The 14,532-nt window shown below is 42.1% G+C and overlaps 1 long non-coding RNA gene across 1 annotated transcript; it reads right to left on the bottom strand.

Moving 5' to 3' along the window:
* Positions 1 to 5,099: 5,099 nt before the first annotated feature.
* Positions 5,100 to 14,329, bottom strand: LOC137299812 (uncharacterized). The gene is made up of 3 exons (XR_010957989.1): positions 14,300 to 14,329; positions 8,780 to 8,853; positions 5,100 to 5,180 (listed from the first exon to the last, which is right to left on the bottom strand). It is a non-coding gene; the product is annotated as an uncharacterized lncRNA (long non-coding RNA).
* Positions 14,330 to 14,532: the final 203 nt, after the last annotated feature.

Raw genomic sequence — 14,532 nt, 5'->3', positions numbered from 1 at the left:
TGCACACGAGAAGATCTGACACTGAGATGGACACAGGTTGATCTTGCATTTACAACATTGGCGGATAACAGAGATTCACTTCAGCAAAGGGTGTTATAGGTTATTTTTCTGCAGTTTCTCTGAAAAACATTTGTCTCATGTTCTCTTTCTTGCTACTTCCTTCTTACAGAGAGCATATCTTTTCTTCTTCACTATTTTCTCCCTTCCTCCTTGCCTGAAAGGATTCACGCCTTGTTGGGGTACAGTTCCGTGGCTACCTGTCGCCCTTCAGTACTTTGCCCAAGTGGTCACTATTCATCTGTCACTCTCGGCTGTCAGCCTGATCATGTCTCACCAATGTCGACACACACACGTACAAACTTTCCAGCAGGGATCACTGGAAAGCAATCAGGAGTGGGAACCTTTGCAAACTTTCCCATCCCTAACCCAGGGTTGGTGAGTTGCAGTGCTGTGCCAATACCCTGGTGGAGATCAACTAACTTAGCACAGGTTGGGGATCAAACCTGAGACATTCTTGGTCTATATCACTCTGCTACTCACTGGATACTCACTGAGCAATTGGGCTTTTGTTTATTTTCCTTTCTATTTCACTTCTCATTCCGTTTTGAGCTTTATTTTTCATTTGTTTTTAAAAAATTATACGTCCTCCCAAATAGTCTCCTGTTTCTTAAAGGTCCTGAGTCTTACTGGAGTATTGGTTCCATGGGAAAAGGCCAATCTCTGATACCTCACCCAACGGGCCATTATCCATGTGTCAACTTGGGACAGTGAGTGTCATTAGACTATACAAATATGGGAGGAGCATCAAAACCAAGTCAGATCTTGTCCTCACCCAACGCACGTTCACTTCTCAATAGGGGGACTGGATGACGATCAGGAGTTGTTTTTCTCCCTCTGTAGTCCAGGACACTGAGGCTAATTACGGTGTCCCTATATCCACCCTACCCGAGATCAGCCAACTCACCACAGACTGGGGATCAAACCCGGGGCTTTCGAAATCGGCATGTTTTAGTCCCACACTGGAGTGCCGTCACCAAGTGAACCAGTCGGCAAGCTGGATTCATTTATTTTAAAACTTTTAACATTTCACAGGGTACGTGGATAAGTGACATGAGAGCCATTTGATGCCTGCACTTTCTCCCGCTTGTAGTCTTCACTTTTTACATCAGGTCACTTCCTGTCAGGGCCTGTTTATCATCATGCACAGGGCTGGCAAATTGGGTGTGATAGGCCTCCCCTGTAGGACTGATAAATATAACAGTTGTTTTTTCAGGGCATCGTTAGGATCATTATAACCCATTAGGATTACAATAACCATGACCAATATAAGAGCGAAACCAACTTCTTATACTAAAGGTTGCATTTATTGGGGCGAGGACAAGATTGTTGGCATTTTGCAATATTGTAATAATTCATACAATAGGAAATAATTCAAAATAATAATTCCATCAAAAATTATATCATACATAGCATTCCCTCTACTTAGTTAAGGGACTGCATGCAAAGATTCAAAGTTACAGTGACAGCTTTTGATAGCCCTACACTACCTCTGCAACCTCCTCCAGCTTTATTCTCCCTCCTGCACCTTTCGATCTTCTGAGTCTGGTCTGAGTGTCCCACCCTCCCTCCATTGGTGATAAATCCTTCAGCTCTTCAGGCCTTGCTCTCTGGGATTCTCTCCCACGATCTTTACTGCTCTCTCCCTTTCTCTCTCAGGTGGATGTAAAAGGTCCCATGGCACTTTTTGACGAAGAGCAGGGGAGTTCTCCCTGGTGTCCTGGCCAATATTTATCCCAAACCCATCACTACAAACCGATTATCTGGTCATTATCACATTGCAGATTGTGGGATCGCGCTACATGCAAATTGGCTGCCGAGTTTCCTTCATTACAACAATGACTATACTTCATAAAGTGCTCTGGGATGTCCTGAGGTCGTGAAAAGTGCTATAAAAATGCAAGTCTTTCTTTCTTTGCCTTCTTTAAAAACTTACTCAAAACTGCCCTCTTCTCCTATTTTTTCTTCCCTGGCTCAGTGTTCCTGTTCCTTTGTTACTCCATTTGAAAGCACTTTGGGTCATTAAAGATGCAATGTAAGTGCAAATTGTTATTGTTGCTGTGATTGCATGTGAATCTGTAAGTGAAAAAGCGCTTTCAGGTGAAGGCTGGGAGCGTGAAGGACATTGCATTGTTCCCTGATCATTGATGTTAAGCAACTCCAGCACTTTAAGAATGAGGATTCGTTGAAGGTACTTCTGAAACCATGTACTTATTTCAGCTTAAAAGCAACATCAACAGCATGTTGCTAATCTTGTTGCAACCAGAAGATTGGAGTGAAGAGAGGGAGGAAAGCACCACCAGCAAGTGATGTTTGTGGCAATCACATTAAGTGGTTCTCATGTTTGAAATACATTTAAATAACATTTGTTTAAAAATTTGATATGCTAAGTGAATCCAAACATACAAATGAAGATGGTAAATTCACTTGCTTCGCAAATGTTATGAAGCAGAGGCCTGTTGCAGGCACCACAGAGGCATAATAACTGAAGATCATTGCAGTTACCTGCATTAATGCATGCTTTTATAAAGAGGTACTTATGATTGTTCAGGTGATAGAAACTGTAAGAAAGCTAATTATGAGAGGTACAAGGAGGTATTATCACTATTCTATGAAATAAAGAATTAACTTGAAAAAAAAGAACGTGAGGAAACATCATTGTACCATGGAACCATGGCTGTTTTTTTTTCCTTCTCCCTATTCAAGAGCCACTGAGACCAATTATAGTGCCACTACTGCTGCCTCGGCTGAGATCAGATATACTGCCAACGGGACAGCGGAAAAGCACTCCGTAGAATAGCTAGCCACTGAGTGTTGAAGATCTACACGCAAGAAAAGAAGACAAGAATTGCTTCGGTAGACACTCCAGCTCTCCCAGAACAATGGCTTGATCACCCCTAAGACATGCTTAGTAGAAACCATTCATAAAAAGTGAGGCTGACTCCTCTTACCTTGTCTGACCTGGTAAGGTCATTAAACTTCCTGTAATGAGAGACACATGTAGCATTATGACATCCGCACTTATAGCCCTGGCTATCTCCGTCCAAACTGACTTCATTGGGGCCCTCAATTTCTCTGTTCTAAATCGGCCTTGCCCCCGACCTCCCTCCCATATCCAGCCTCCTGCAAAAATACTTCCACATGTGCATCAGCATATCAAGGGGCTCTGTACCATGCAGCAGATCTTTCCGACATTCTATGCAGCATATTTTTCTGGTCACTAGCAACAAGTCTTCCAAGGATGGCCGCCCTTTAAGCTGCTGCAGGCATTTAAATCCTGAAGCACCATGCTGTATCCTACCTCTAAATGGGCGAGCTCCCAATCAGAGGCATTTATAATGTCTGCAGCTTGCTTGAGTTTGCAAATCATGCTGATCCCAGAAACTACAGTGGGATTACTGCTCATAACGTAAGGCAGGCAGAAGTCCTGCTCTACCACAATCCCAGAGGGAATTGTACCCTTGCAGAGAATCTAGACCCATATATTCTCTCTACTGCACTCTTGTAAGATCCAATCAAGTCACCGTGGTAAGGTTTGAATTTCTCTTTCTGACCCTGAGTGGAGACAACAACCACAGAAACTGATATTGAAATTACTAACCACTTTATTTGATTGCCGAACGACAATAAGCAACAGTCAAAGATAATACTTACAACTGTGGAATATGGTTCAGAACACGGGGTGATCAAGTCATTGTTCTAGGAGAGCTGGAGTGTCTACCGAAGCAATTCTTGTCTTCTTTTCTTGCGTGTAGATCTTCAACACTCAGTGGCTAGCTCTTCTACTGAGTGCTTTTCAGCTCTCCTGTTGGCAGTATATCTGATCTCAGGCGAGGCAGCAGTAATGGCACTATAACTGGTCTCAGTGGCTCTTGAATAGGGAGAAGGAGAAAAAAACAGCCATGGTTCCAATGCCATCCGTTGACTCCTGCTGCAGAGTGTGCATGTGTGGACATCAGGTGAGGCCTGTGAGTAGCCTGCCGACATGCAGACTCATACATGAAAAATGGTCACTTGGGCAAGGTACTAGAGGACATGCCAGTGTACCTCAGCAAGAGTTGGCACTTTCAGGAAAGGAAGGGAGAAAATCGGAGAAAACAAGAAAGTCTTCCAAGGAGCTCAGATCAAGAAGTCGCACCAACTCCTCAGCTCCTACTAACACCACAGAGCTCAGAGAGAAAATACAATTGTTTCGACTTGTCTCCTGCTGTGAACCAGCTGCTTATTCCAGAAAGAACATTTGTGCCTATATACTGTGAGCACGGTTGAAAACTTTCGTAACTCAAATCTCATCCTCGCACAGTAGGTTATCGGGCCCAGTCTCACATAGCTGTTGATTTTTCCTTTTGCCCTTCAATCCTGATCTCTGCCAGATATTTTCTATTTATTTCACATGCGCATGAACACACCTATCCAATGGCGTTAGGCCACTGCATTTTCCAGGGACGTATTTAGATCACAAGCCCTGAGTTACTGAAACTATCAGGGGAGTCAAACTGAGGCACATTCTGCATGCGCAATCAGCCTTGGTCTCCTCAAGTCAATCTCTGAAAACCATCTCAATAAAATGCAACAAGATATTGGGGGTGATTTTAACCCCCAAGAACGGGTGCATTGGGGGCAGGTGGGTCGCAATCGCAAATTTTTCAAACTTTGCATTCCCAGCAGGAAGCCTGTACTTTTATGCGCCCACCTTAAACCCGGAAGTGATGTTGGGAACCCGAAAAACAACTATTTTCAACTCCCACCCACCCCCAACCCACTCATTCTTGGGGGTTAAAATTACCCCGATTTTGTTCATATTTATAATGGCTTAGTGGATTATTTCATTAGATATTTTTTACCCACTTTTTTATTTGTTCAGCTGTTAAGTTCTTGCACACACTTTCACAACAGACACAAGGAAATAAAAACTGTGCAATCAACTTTCAGTCATCTTTCACTTACTGTACAATAATTGAGGACCCACGACTGCATACAGAAAGCAATCGAACATTAGAAGTGTCACTGAAGTCCGAATAAGTTTGTTCAACTAAAAGAAATCCCTTTGTGCTGCTTGGATCGTTCTCTATCAAATAGTGAGCTTTGAACCTATTGGCTGTATTTATGAGACCAGATGCTTTCTGTAAGATTGAATCACAAAGATATTTTAGAAAGAAAGAAACAACTTTTATATAAAACTATCACATTCTCAGAACGTGTCATGGCACTTCACAATCAATGGATTCAAAGTGTAGTCACTGTTACGAAGGTAAATGTAGCAGCCAATTTGTACACAGCAAGGCCGCACTAACAACAAATGAACGAATGACCAGTTGATCTGTACTGGGGGTGTTGGTTGAGGAATGAATCTTGGCCAAGTAACCCTGTTCTTCTTCAAGTATTGCCATGGGATCTTTTATGTCTACCTGAATAGGCAGACAGGCCTTAGGTTAATATTTCATTTGAAATACCATACCTCCAACATAGTAGCCCTCCCTCAGGACTGTGCTGAAATATCAACCTAGATTACATGTATGAATAGAACGAATACAAGTAAATTATGTTCGCGATTTATGAATCAGTATTGCTTATGTTTGCACGTTTACAATTATATAGTGAGTAACGAGTAGTCAACATGGTTTTAGAAATAATAGGTCAAGAATGACAAACCCTATCAAATTTTTTGAACAGCTCATTAGTCGAGTAGATGATGGTAAATTCAAGAATCCTGCACACCCATTGGAAAATGGCATGGGTCAGAGAATTGGGACTACAATGTTGTAGCCCTAGCTCTTTGAGTGTGGCTTCCCACTGGGAGTGGGGGAATCCCTGAATTTACCCTTTACAGTTTACTTAGATTTTCAGAAGGAATTTCACCAAGTTCCCCACATGAGGCTGCGAGAGAAGGTGAAGGCTCGTGGAATAGAATACGGATTATCCAGCTGAATTGAAAATTGTTTCATTGCAGAAGCCAAAGGGCGGTGATAAATGGAAAATGATTTGCCTGGGAGACAGTGGTGTTCCACAGGGATCTGACTTGGGCCCAGTACATGTGAATCAGATGCAGCAGAATAGTAGTGGTACAGCTTTATAAAACTGTCTGAAGACACAAAGGTAAGTGAGCAGATATCAAGTGGAAAGAAGACAGATGGTATACTGAGGGATTTGGACCAATTAAGCAGATCGGGTGAGAAATGGAATATAGATTTGTCGTTACAAGTATAGTAATGTATACGGGAAAAGGAAGCCGGCAACTCGTGTATGACATTGAAGACTGTTGTATAGGTCAATGGTGAGGCCACTTGTAGTGTAAGTTTTGGTCACGCTACCTCAAAAATGATACAGATATATCGAATGCAGTTTTTAGGCAACTAAGTTATGCTGTAGAAAAGACAGAGGAAATATGATACAGGTCTGTAGAATAATGAAAAGCATAGACAAGTAAACAGACACTGGAAAAGTGAGCACACAACTTGAGGAAACAATTAAAAAATCCACAAAACCTCATCGCAACATAATGAAACAATATAAAAAAAGTGAATTCTGGGTCAAAATACACCTTTAAAAAGGAACTGGATCAATACTTTTGATAACGGGGATTCATAGTTATATTAGATATTAATATTTTATATTCAAGGGGCCGCAAACCTGTTTAAATGTCCGCCCGGGGCACCTAAGAAATGGACCCCATGAATTTGGCAGTGGGACCAACATCTGTGCAGATTGGGCACAAGCCGTCCCACTTCTGAATTTTTATGTTATGTGACCGTTTTATGCCCGAGAAACAGACGCAACGCATACTGATTTCTACTCCATAATATCCAGTTCAGATCACAAAGGGATCCTAATGTTACACCCTGGATTACTCGATCTTGTAATATTTTATAATTAGATATAATTAATATACATTTATCCCTCAACCAACACCACTAAAAAACAGATTATTTGGTCATTATCACATTGCTGTTTGTGGGAGCTTGCTGTGTGCAAATTGGCTGCTGCGTTTCCTACATTGCAACAGTGACTGCACTTCTAAAGTACATTATTGGCTGTAAAGCGCTTTGGGATGCCCTGGGGTCGTGAAAGGCACTTTATAAATGGAAATCTTTCTTTTTTCTTTTTATGTCGGGCAGCACGGGCACACTCCTGAACATAAGATGCTTGAACCGCTACAGGAGTGGCCAGCACCACTGTACCCGAGAGAAAATCTACGGTAGATGCTAAACTTGTAACAATGTGCTTTGCAAAAAAAAGTGTCATTAACTATTTTGTAGCACTGCAAACAATGGAATTCAACCTCCTCCTTTTATAAGTAACTTCCCCAGCTTCATTCAATGTTTGCGTAAACTAAACAGATTTTTAATAAGAGATCAGGCATTCTATAGAGAATAACAAGTACTTGGGAGTGATTACAAGGCAGAAAAATAATTGCAATTCTCCAATGAAGTCATAAACTGAGAGATCAAAACTTAAGCAGTTTGTCACTGTCATCTGACCCTTGAGATTAGATTCCAACCTTGCCGTTATTCCCTGGCGCCTTAATTATAACATTCACTGCTTTAAGTTTATGTGGGGTTTTTTTTGAAATTCTGTTTCAGTCAGTCCTTGCACTAGGAGTGGCTCTTCATGTCGATACCAATTCTCAGAATGCTCCATGATGACATTCATAGATTGAGACTTCATTCTTGCAAGTGTGTTGATAAATAACCTGCAGTGATTGACCACCTCGTATCCCCCAAGTGTGCTCCTTCCTCTTCTGCACATAATCTAGGCTGATATTCCAGTGCAGTACTGAGGGAATGCTGCACTGTCAGAGGTGCTGTCTTTCAGATGAGATGTTAAACTGAGGCCCTGTCTGCCCTCTCAGGTAGACATAAAAGATCCCATGGCACCATCTCGAAGAAGAGCAGGGGAGTTCTCCCCGCTATCTTGGCCAACATTTATCCCTCAACCGACATCATTAAAAGAACAGATTATCTGGTCATTATCTCATTGCTGTTTGTGGGACCTTGCTGTGTGCAAGTTGGCTACCGCATTTCCTATATTACAACAGTGACTACACTTCAAAAAATACTTCACTGGCTGTAAAGCGCTTTGGGACTTCTTGAGATCGAAAAGGTGCTATATAAATGCAAGTTCTTCCTTCTTTTCTTTCTTTCTGAAGGTGCTGACCTACGCTGGGGTTAGGGTACCACAGGTACCAGCTGTCATCCCACGCCTCACTTCAGTGGTCCTCCTCTACGTATGAACCTTGTGAGTATCAACAAGCTATTCAATCATGGAAGGCATTGTAAAGATCGTATACTCACTTAACGTCTATTGATGTACTTCTTAGCAGGAGTCACTGGATAGTAATCAGGATCAGGAGCAGAAAAAATTTTCCCCCTTCTGGCCCAATTTGGAGTCTGACTTTAGAACCCCAACTGCTGCCAGGTGATTCAGCACAGCCCAGGAATCAAACCTGGGATCTTCCGGTTTGTACGGTTTATTACCATACTGGGCGGTGCATTTAACAACTAAACCATCAGGGTCCTTACCAGGAAATCCTATGCGCAACATATACATATACATATATATAAATATAAATAATGGTAAATTAAATGAATTTCAATAAGATGAAAACCCTGGAATTATTTAAGGAATAGTTCAGTGTTAAGATGGTCTCTCTAGATGGATGAACTGGGATAGGATGATTGTTCTTCCTCGTGCGTATCTATCTTGCAAATAAATCAACACTTACACATTCCAATATGATCGAACAATGGCCAGAATCCTTTCCTCCAGCAGGACATTCTCTGAAAAATGGTCTGTAGGCTGAAAGATGAAACAATCATCAAGGCACAGTGCTGTGTGGCAGATGAACAAGGTTCATTCACTCTGGTATCGCACTCTAAAGATGATCTATTGTGCAGATGGCTGGCCAGTCACCTCTCCCTGAAGGTACATGACAGGTCATCTCACCAGCTATTACCTATCATTCATTTATATGTCTATTGTTACAGTGCATAATAGGAGAGAGTTGAGAGGAGAGCAGTTCATAACATAGATAAATCATTGCAGCCACTGTTCCATTACGTAGTCTAAACTCACATAGGAATGCTCCTAATGAGTTCCCAAGGCTCACTGTACTATTTTACTTAGGAAAGGATGAAAAAGAAAACTGCTGTACATTTGATGGCAGGGTGAGTATGCTTCCTCTTAATACACAGCCATTCCCAAGAGAATAAAAACAATCAATTTTGCACTTTGGAGGCTGATGTGTTTGGCTCAATATGATGCAGAATACAATTGGGCTAGCAAATTTCTACATTTTTCAGTGTTTAAAGCCCAGACTCTACCTGACATAAACTCCCTGATTTTCATCCATCAATTTGAGTGGCTTCAAATGGAAATTTCACTACACTGCTTAGAAAATGCATTATGTGTCATGTTTGACAAGAGGCACTTCATTATTACAAGCGGACTGTGTCGAAAAACTGAAGGCATAGAGGTAATGTTATCTGTAGCATAACTTAACTAATGTTACTTCTGAATCATCTGATTTGTGGTGACTATATATGGGAAGAGGGAAAGAATGGGAGGGAGGGTTAAATGAGATTGATGATCCGCAGTGTTTGATTTTTTAAGTAAGCGTTTCGAGGGTAGAGTCTTTTGCTACAATTGTCCTCAGTGCCCTTGCGTTGGGGGGGTAAAAAAAAATGAGCCACGGTTCCCGCTTCTGATGGCTATCTAGTAACACACTGCTGGAAAGTGTGTGAGTGTGTGTGGACGTCAGGCCTAAACAGGATCACACTCAACCATGATACCACCCATGTTTGAGCAGCCCACCCATTCTCACTCTTTAGGTTCACACATGAAAAATGGCCACTTGGGATGAGGTGCAGGAGGGCTCTCATCTCTTCGAAAACTGTGCCCAGCAACAGTCATCTTCAGGAGGGGAGGGAAGAAAACAGGGAGAACACCTTCTGCTAATGTGAAGCCTATACAAAGCATTGGTTCGGCCGCAGTTAGAATATCGTGCCGAGTTTTGGATACCTTAATTTAGGAAGAAGACAAGGCCTTGGAGAGGATGAAGAAGAGATTCGTTATGATGATACTAGGGACGAGAGGCTTTAGTTACAAGGAGAGATGAGAAAAACTGGAACTTTTTTTGACGAAAACATCGAAGGTTAAGAAATTTAATTGAGGTGTACAAAATAATGCAGTTTTGGTCAAATAAATCGGAAAAAATATTTCTGGTTGGTAACTAGAGGACACAGATGTTTTGTGCAGAGTGTTGCAAGGACGTGGAGAGCCCGACCAGAAACAGTGGTGGAAGCAGAATCCGTAATAGCTTTTAAAAAGGAAGTGCATAAATATTTGAAAAAGAAAAATTTCAAAGGGTATGGGGAATTTGGAATGCGAAAGGGAATAAGTGGATAACTCTTTCAGAGAGCTGGATCAAGTGCAATGGGCTGAATGGCCTCCTTTTTAAAAAGAAAGTGTGTTCTTGGCATGTGGGCGACGTGGGCATGGCCACATTTATTGCCCATCCCTAGTTGCCCTGAGAAGTTGGTGATGGGTCTTCTTCTTGAATCTCTGTAGTATTTGTGATGATGATGCTGTAAAAATTCTGCGGGGGTAATTTTGATATAAAATGAGTGATATCGATTCAGCTGCCCGTTGTACATCTCTCTCGATCGGGTGATATCACCCAAAGTCAAAATTATGCCCAATGATTTTACAATTCAATTCCATCTATTTTCAGTGCACGTGCTTATTTATTTACATAAATTCCTGTCCACACTATTCTATTGCAAACAACAGCTGTTTAGATAGTGTAGGCAGGAGTTATGTAAATGCATTAAAATAGCACCCATAGGAAACTAACTTGTCCTACGCACTACATATCCCTGCCGCATCTGTACCCTCCCTCTCTTCCTCCCCAAATCACAAGCCCCAGCATATGTAAAAACTCCCGACCAAACCATTTTAGGTCAGTTATCTTTTAATGCATAGTATGCACCTATGTAGTGGGTGCAGTGAGGACTTTAGTTGGTGTTTATAGAAAAGGGAAGTGAATGTTAAAAAGAACATTTTCAGATACAAATTGTTTGCATAAGAAGAAAAAAATGTCATGCATGCAGTCTGGAAAAATTATCAGCAAATCCACAGGAAATGTTGGCCCTAGTCATTAGAGACTGACCTAAAATGGTTTGGTAGGGAGTTTGTGATTTGGGGAGGAAGAGAGGGAGGGTGAAAATGCGGCAGGGATATGCAGTGCGATGGACAAGTTAGAACCATAGAACCATAGAAAAGATACAGCACAGAAGGGGGCCATTCAGCCCATCGTGTCCGCGCCGGCTCGAAGAACAACCAGGTGCCCATTCTAATCCCACCTTCCCGCACCCGGTCCATAGCCCTGCAGCTTACACCACTTTAGGTGCAGGTCCAAGTACTTTTTAAAAAGAGTTGAGGGTCCCTGTCTCTACCACCAATTCAGGCAGCGAATTCCATACACCCATCACCCTCTGGGTAAAAAAGTTTTTCCTCATGTCCCCTCTAATCCTTCCGCCAATCAGCTTAAATCTATGTCCTCTAGTTCTTGAACTCTCCGCTAGGGGAAACAGGTGCTTCTGTCTACTCTATCTGGGCCCCTCATAATTTTGTACACCTTAATCAAGTCACCCCTCAGCCTCCTCTGCTCCAAGGAAAACAAACCCAGCCTATCCAATCTCTCCTCGTAGCTGCAATTTTGAAGCCCTGACAACATTCTTGTAAATCTTCTCTGCACTCTCTCCAGAGCAATTACATCCTTCCTGTAATGTGGTGACCAGAACTGCACACAATACTCCAGCTGTGGCCTTGCCAGCGTTTTATACAGTTCCATCATTACATCCCTGCTTTTGTATTCTATACTTCGGCTAATAACGGAGAGCATTCCGTATGCCTTCTTCACAACCTTATCTACCTGTACTGCCACCTTCAGGGACCTGTGCACATGCACACCAAGGTCTCTCATTTCCTCTACCCCTCTCAATATATTCCCGTTTACTGCGTATTCCCTTTTACTGTTTGCCCTCCCTAAGTGCATTACCTCATACTTCTCCGGGTTGAACTCCATTTGCCACTTTTCCGCCCACTCCACCAACCCATTGATATCTTCTTGGAGTCTACAGCTATCCTCTTCACTATCAACTACACGGCCAGTTCAAGACTGAAAGATGTTACAGTCTGTCCAGACAAGGATGGGTTCTTTATTTTTCTTTTGTGAGGGCCTCGTAATATGAACAACACAATGCAGATGCGTGTCTGAGAAGCAGATAAGTAGGTACCAATGCCAGCTGTGCTGGGGAATTTCCAATGCTGTACTGGACTATAATTAGATGGGGGTTTTTTCTTCGCTTCAATTTTATTTATTCCCTTCCCATAACAACTGCTTGTATCCTCACAGCAGTAAAGACAAGTCAACTATAACCAAACTCCTTTAACCATTCCTGCCAACTAACTTTTTGTTGAGGGCCACAATTCCAATCTGTGTCTTAATCTAGGCTACTCTCAGGAATGCTGCAACATGTTGCACCATGGAGTGATAGGCCCCGGGCCTGTGCTCGTGATTTCAATCATCCCACTGTGGGCACCTGCCCAAGTAGAAGCCAGGCACTTCCCTGCAGGAATTACATATCACACAGAATTTTACAGCACAGAATCAGGCCTTTCAGCTCAACAGGTTTATGCTGGTGTTTATGCTGCTTCTCCCACCTTATTTCATCTCATTCGACCAACATATCCTTCTATTCCTTTCTCCCTCGTGTACTTATCCAGCTTCCCCTTAAAGGCTAATTACCTCAACCATTCCATGTGGTGGCAATAAAAAGTAGGAAGTGAGAAAAGAAAACCATTGGACCAATGGCTCTAATAAATAATTCTATTCTTAGGGCTCTTTTCGTTGATTTGTGAAAGTGGGGATAACTTTGTCATATAATAGGATTCCCTTGCCTTACTGGACAGCAAGAGGAGAAGGAACAGCAATAAATCCCAGCTCAGTCAATATCCCATACCCAGGCAGGCTATGAATGGAAGCCCAGAGGTCATGAAGCAGGAAGTCTGCTGGGGCAACTGATGAGCTGGAAGTAGGCCCCCAATGGCCCCGAGCCATGTTATGGGAACGGTTGCTATGTACAACACCAAGGCAGGATTACATTAGGACACCAATGTGAAATATGCAGCCGAAAGCCTCCTTTTTTTTGATCGCGTTGTATTCCTGATGCAAAACATTTCTACCACCTTCTGTTCCATTTTTCAACACATCCTTCTCAATTTTATTTTACTTTTTTCGCTTCCATAAACCTGAGATGCAAATCACATCTGCATGTTACCAGCAGACAAAGAATTTCACTTTCAAAATGTTTCATGTTAAATGTACACCACACATATGTTAAATCTCTCAAACGCATATGTTTTGAGGAATGGAACCAATTATTTTAATTGAAAATGCATGTCTTTCACAGTTTATGAACGCAGGACAGCTCATTATTTACTGTTAAGATCAAAATCAATTATGTATAAAACCTTAAACTCACAAAGGGAAGGTCGCTATAAATAAATGCCAAAGGGATGAGTTATAGCCTTCTGTCTTTTAGGTTACACAAATATGCCAAGGAATACTTATCGTACTAATATTTGCATTCCCTCACTGATGCAAACACTAAACCAAATGCCATATGCAACGCACACAAAATGAGACTACTTTTGGTTTAGAAGTCAATCAGAAAACAAAAACTGAGGCAATTCTCCCGTGATAGTTCAAAGGTACAAATACCGAGTGTGTAACAGAGCTATACAAGCTCAGTCTATGCTGAGTTCGTTCATCTCAGTGCCCTGGGGGGTGGGAAAGAATCAGACAGGGTTCCTGTTCCTGATCACTATCCAGTGTTAGCTGTTGGAAAGTGAGCCTATATGGATATCAGGCAAGGACAAGACCAGCTCTGGCTGTGGTGCCTTCGATGTTTGAATAAACTATCACTCCTTACCGACTGAACTCACGCATTTGGCAAAGTACCAAAGAATGGTTGGCACCTATGAAACCATAGCCATGAATGAGATAATGCCTTCAAAAGTTGAGGGGGAGTAACTGGGGGGAGATATCTTAAGTTGTATGTCATTCTGTTCAGTTCCATCTCTTATCATTTTGGACGTTTGATATGAAACATAATGGAACGGAACTTGCGTGGCAAGGCTGTCCGCACATCCTGCGGACAAAGACTACGGAAAAACTTACCTCGTGGTCTCCGACGTCCACTTGCTCCCTTTTCAGTTGTTTTTCAGTTCAGCGCTGTGATTTCAGCACAGGTTCCTCCGTGTATATAGAGACTGTGGGATTGGAAGCCACACCCACAGAATCTGTCAAGAAGAGAAGTGACGGACATAAGCAGGCAAGCACAAATCATTCATTTAAAGCAAATTTCTGTATGTTAGTTTAAATAAAAATTTAACATATCTTATAAAAAACCA

Source organism: Heptranchias perlo, chromosome 29 (genome assembly GCF_035084215.1).
Source record: "Heptranchias perlo isolate sHepPer1 chromosome 29, sHepPer1.hap1, whole genome shotgun sequence".
Taxonomy (NCBI): Eukaryota; Metazoa; Chordata; class Chondrichthyes; order Hexanchiformes; family Hexanchidae; genus Heptranchias; species Heptranchias perlo.
This window is presented reverse-complemented; position numbering and strand designations above follow the sequence as displayed.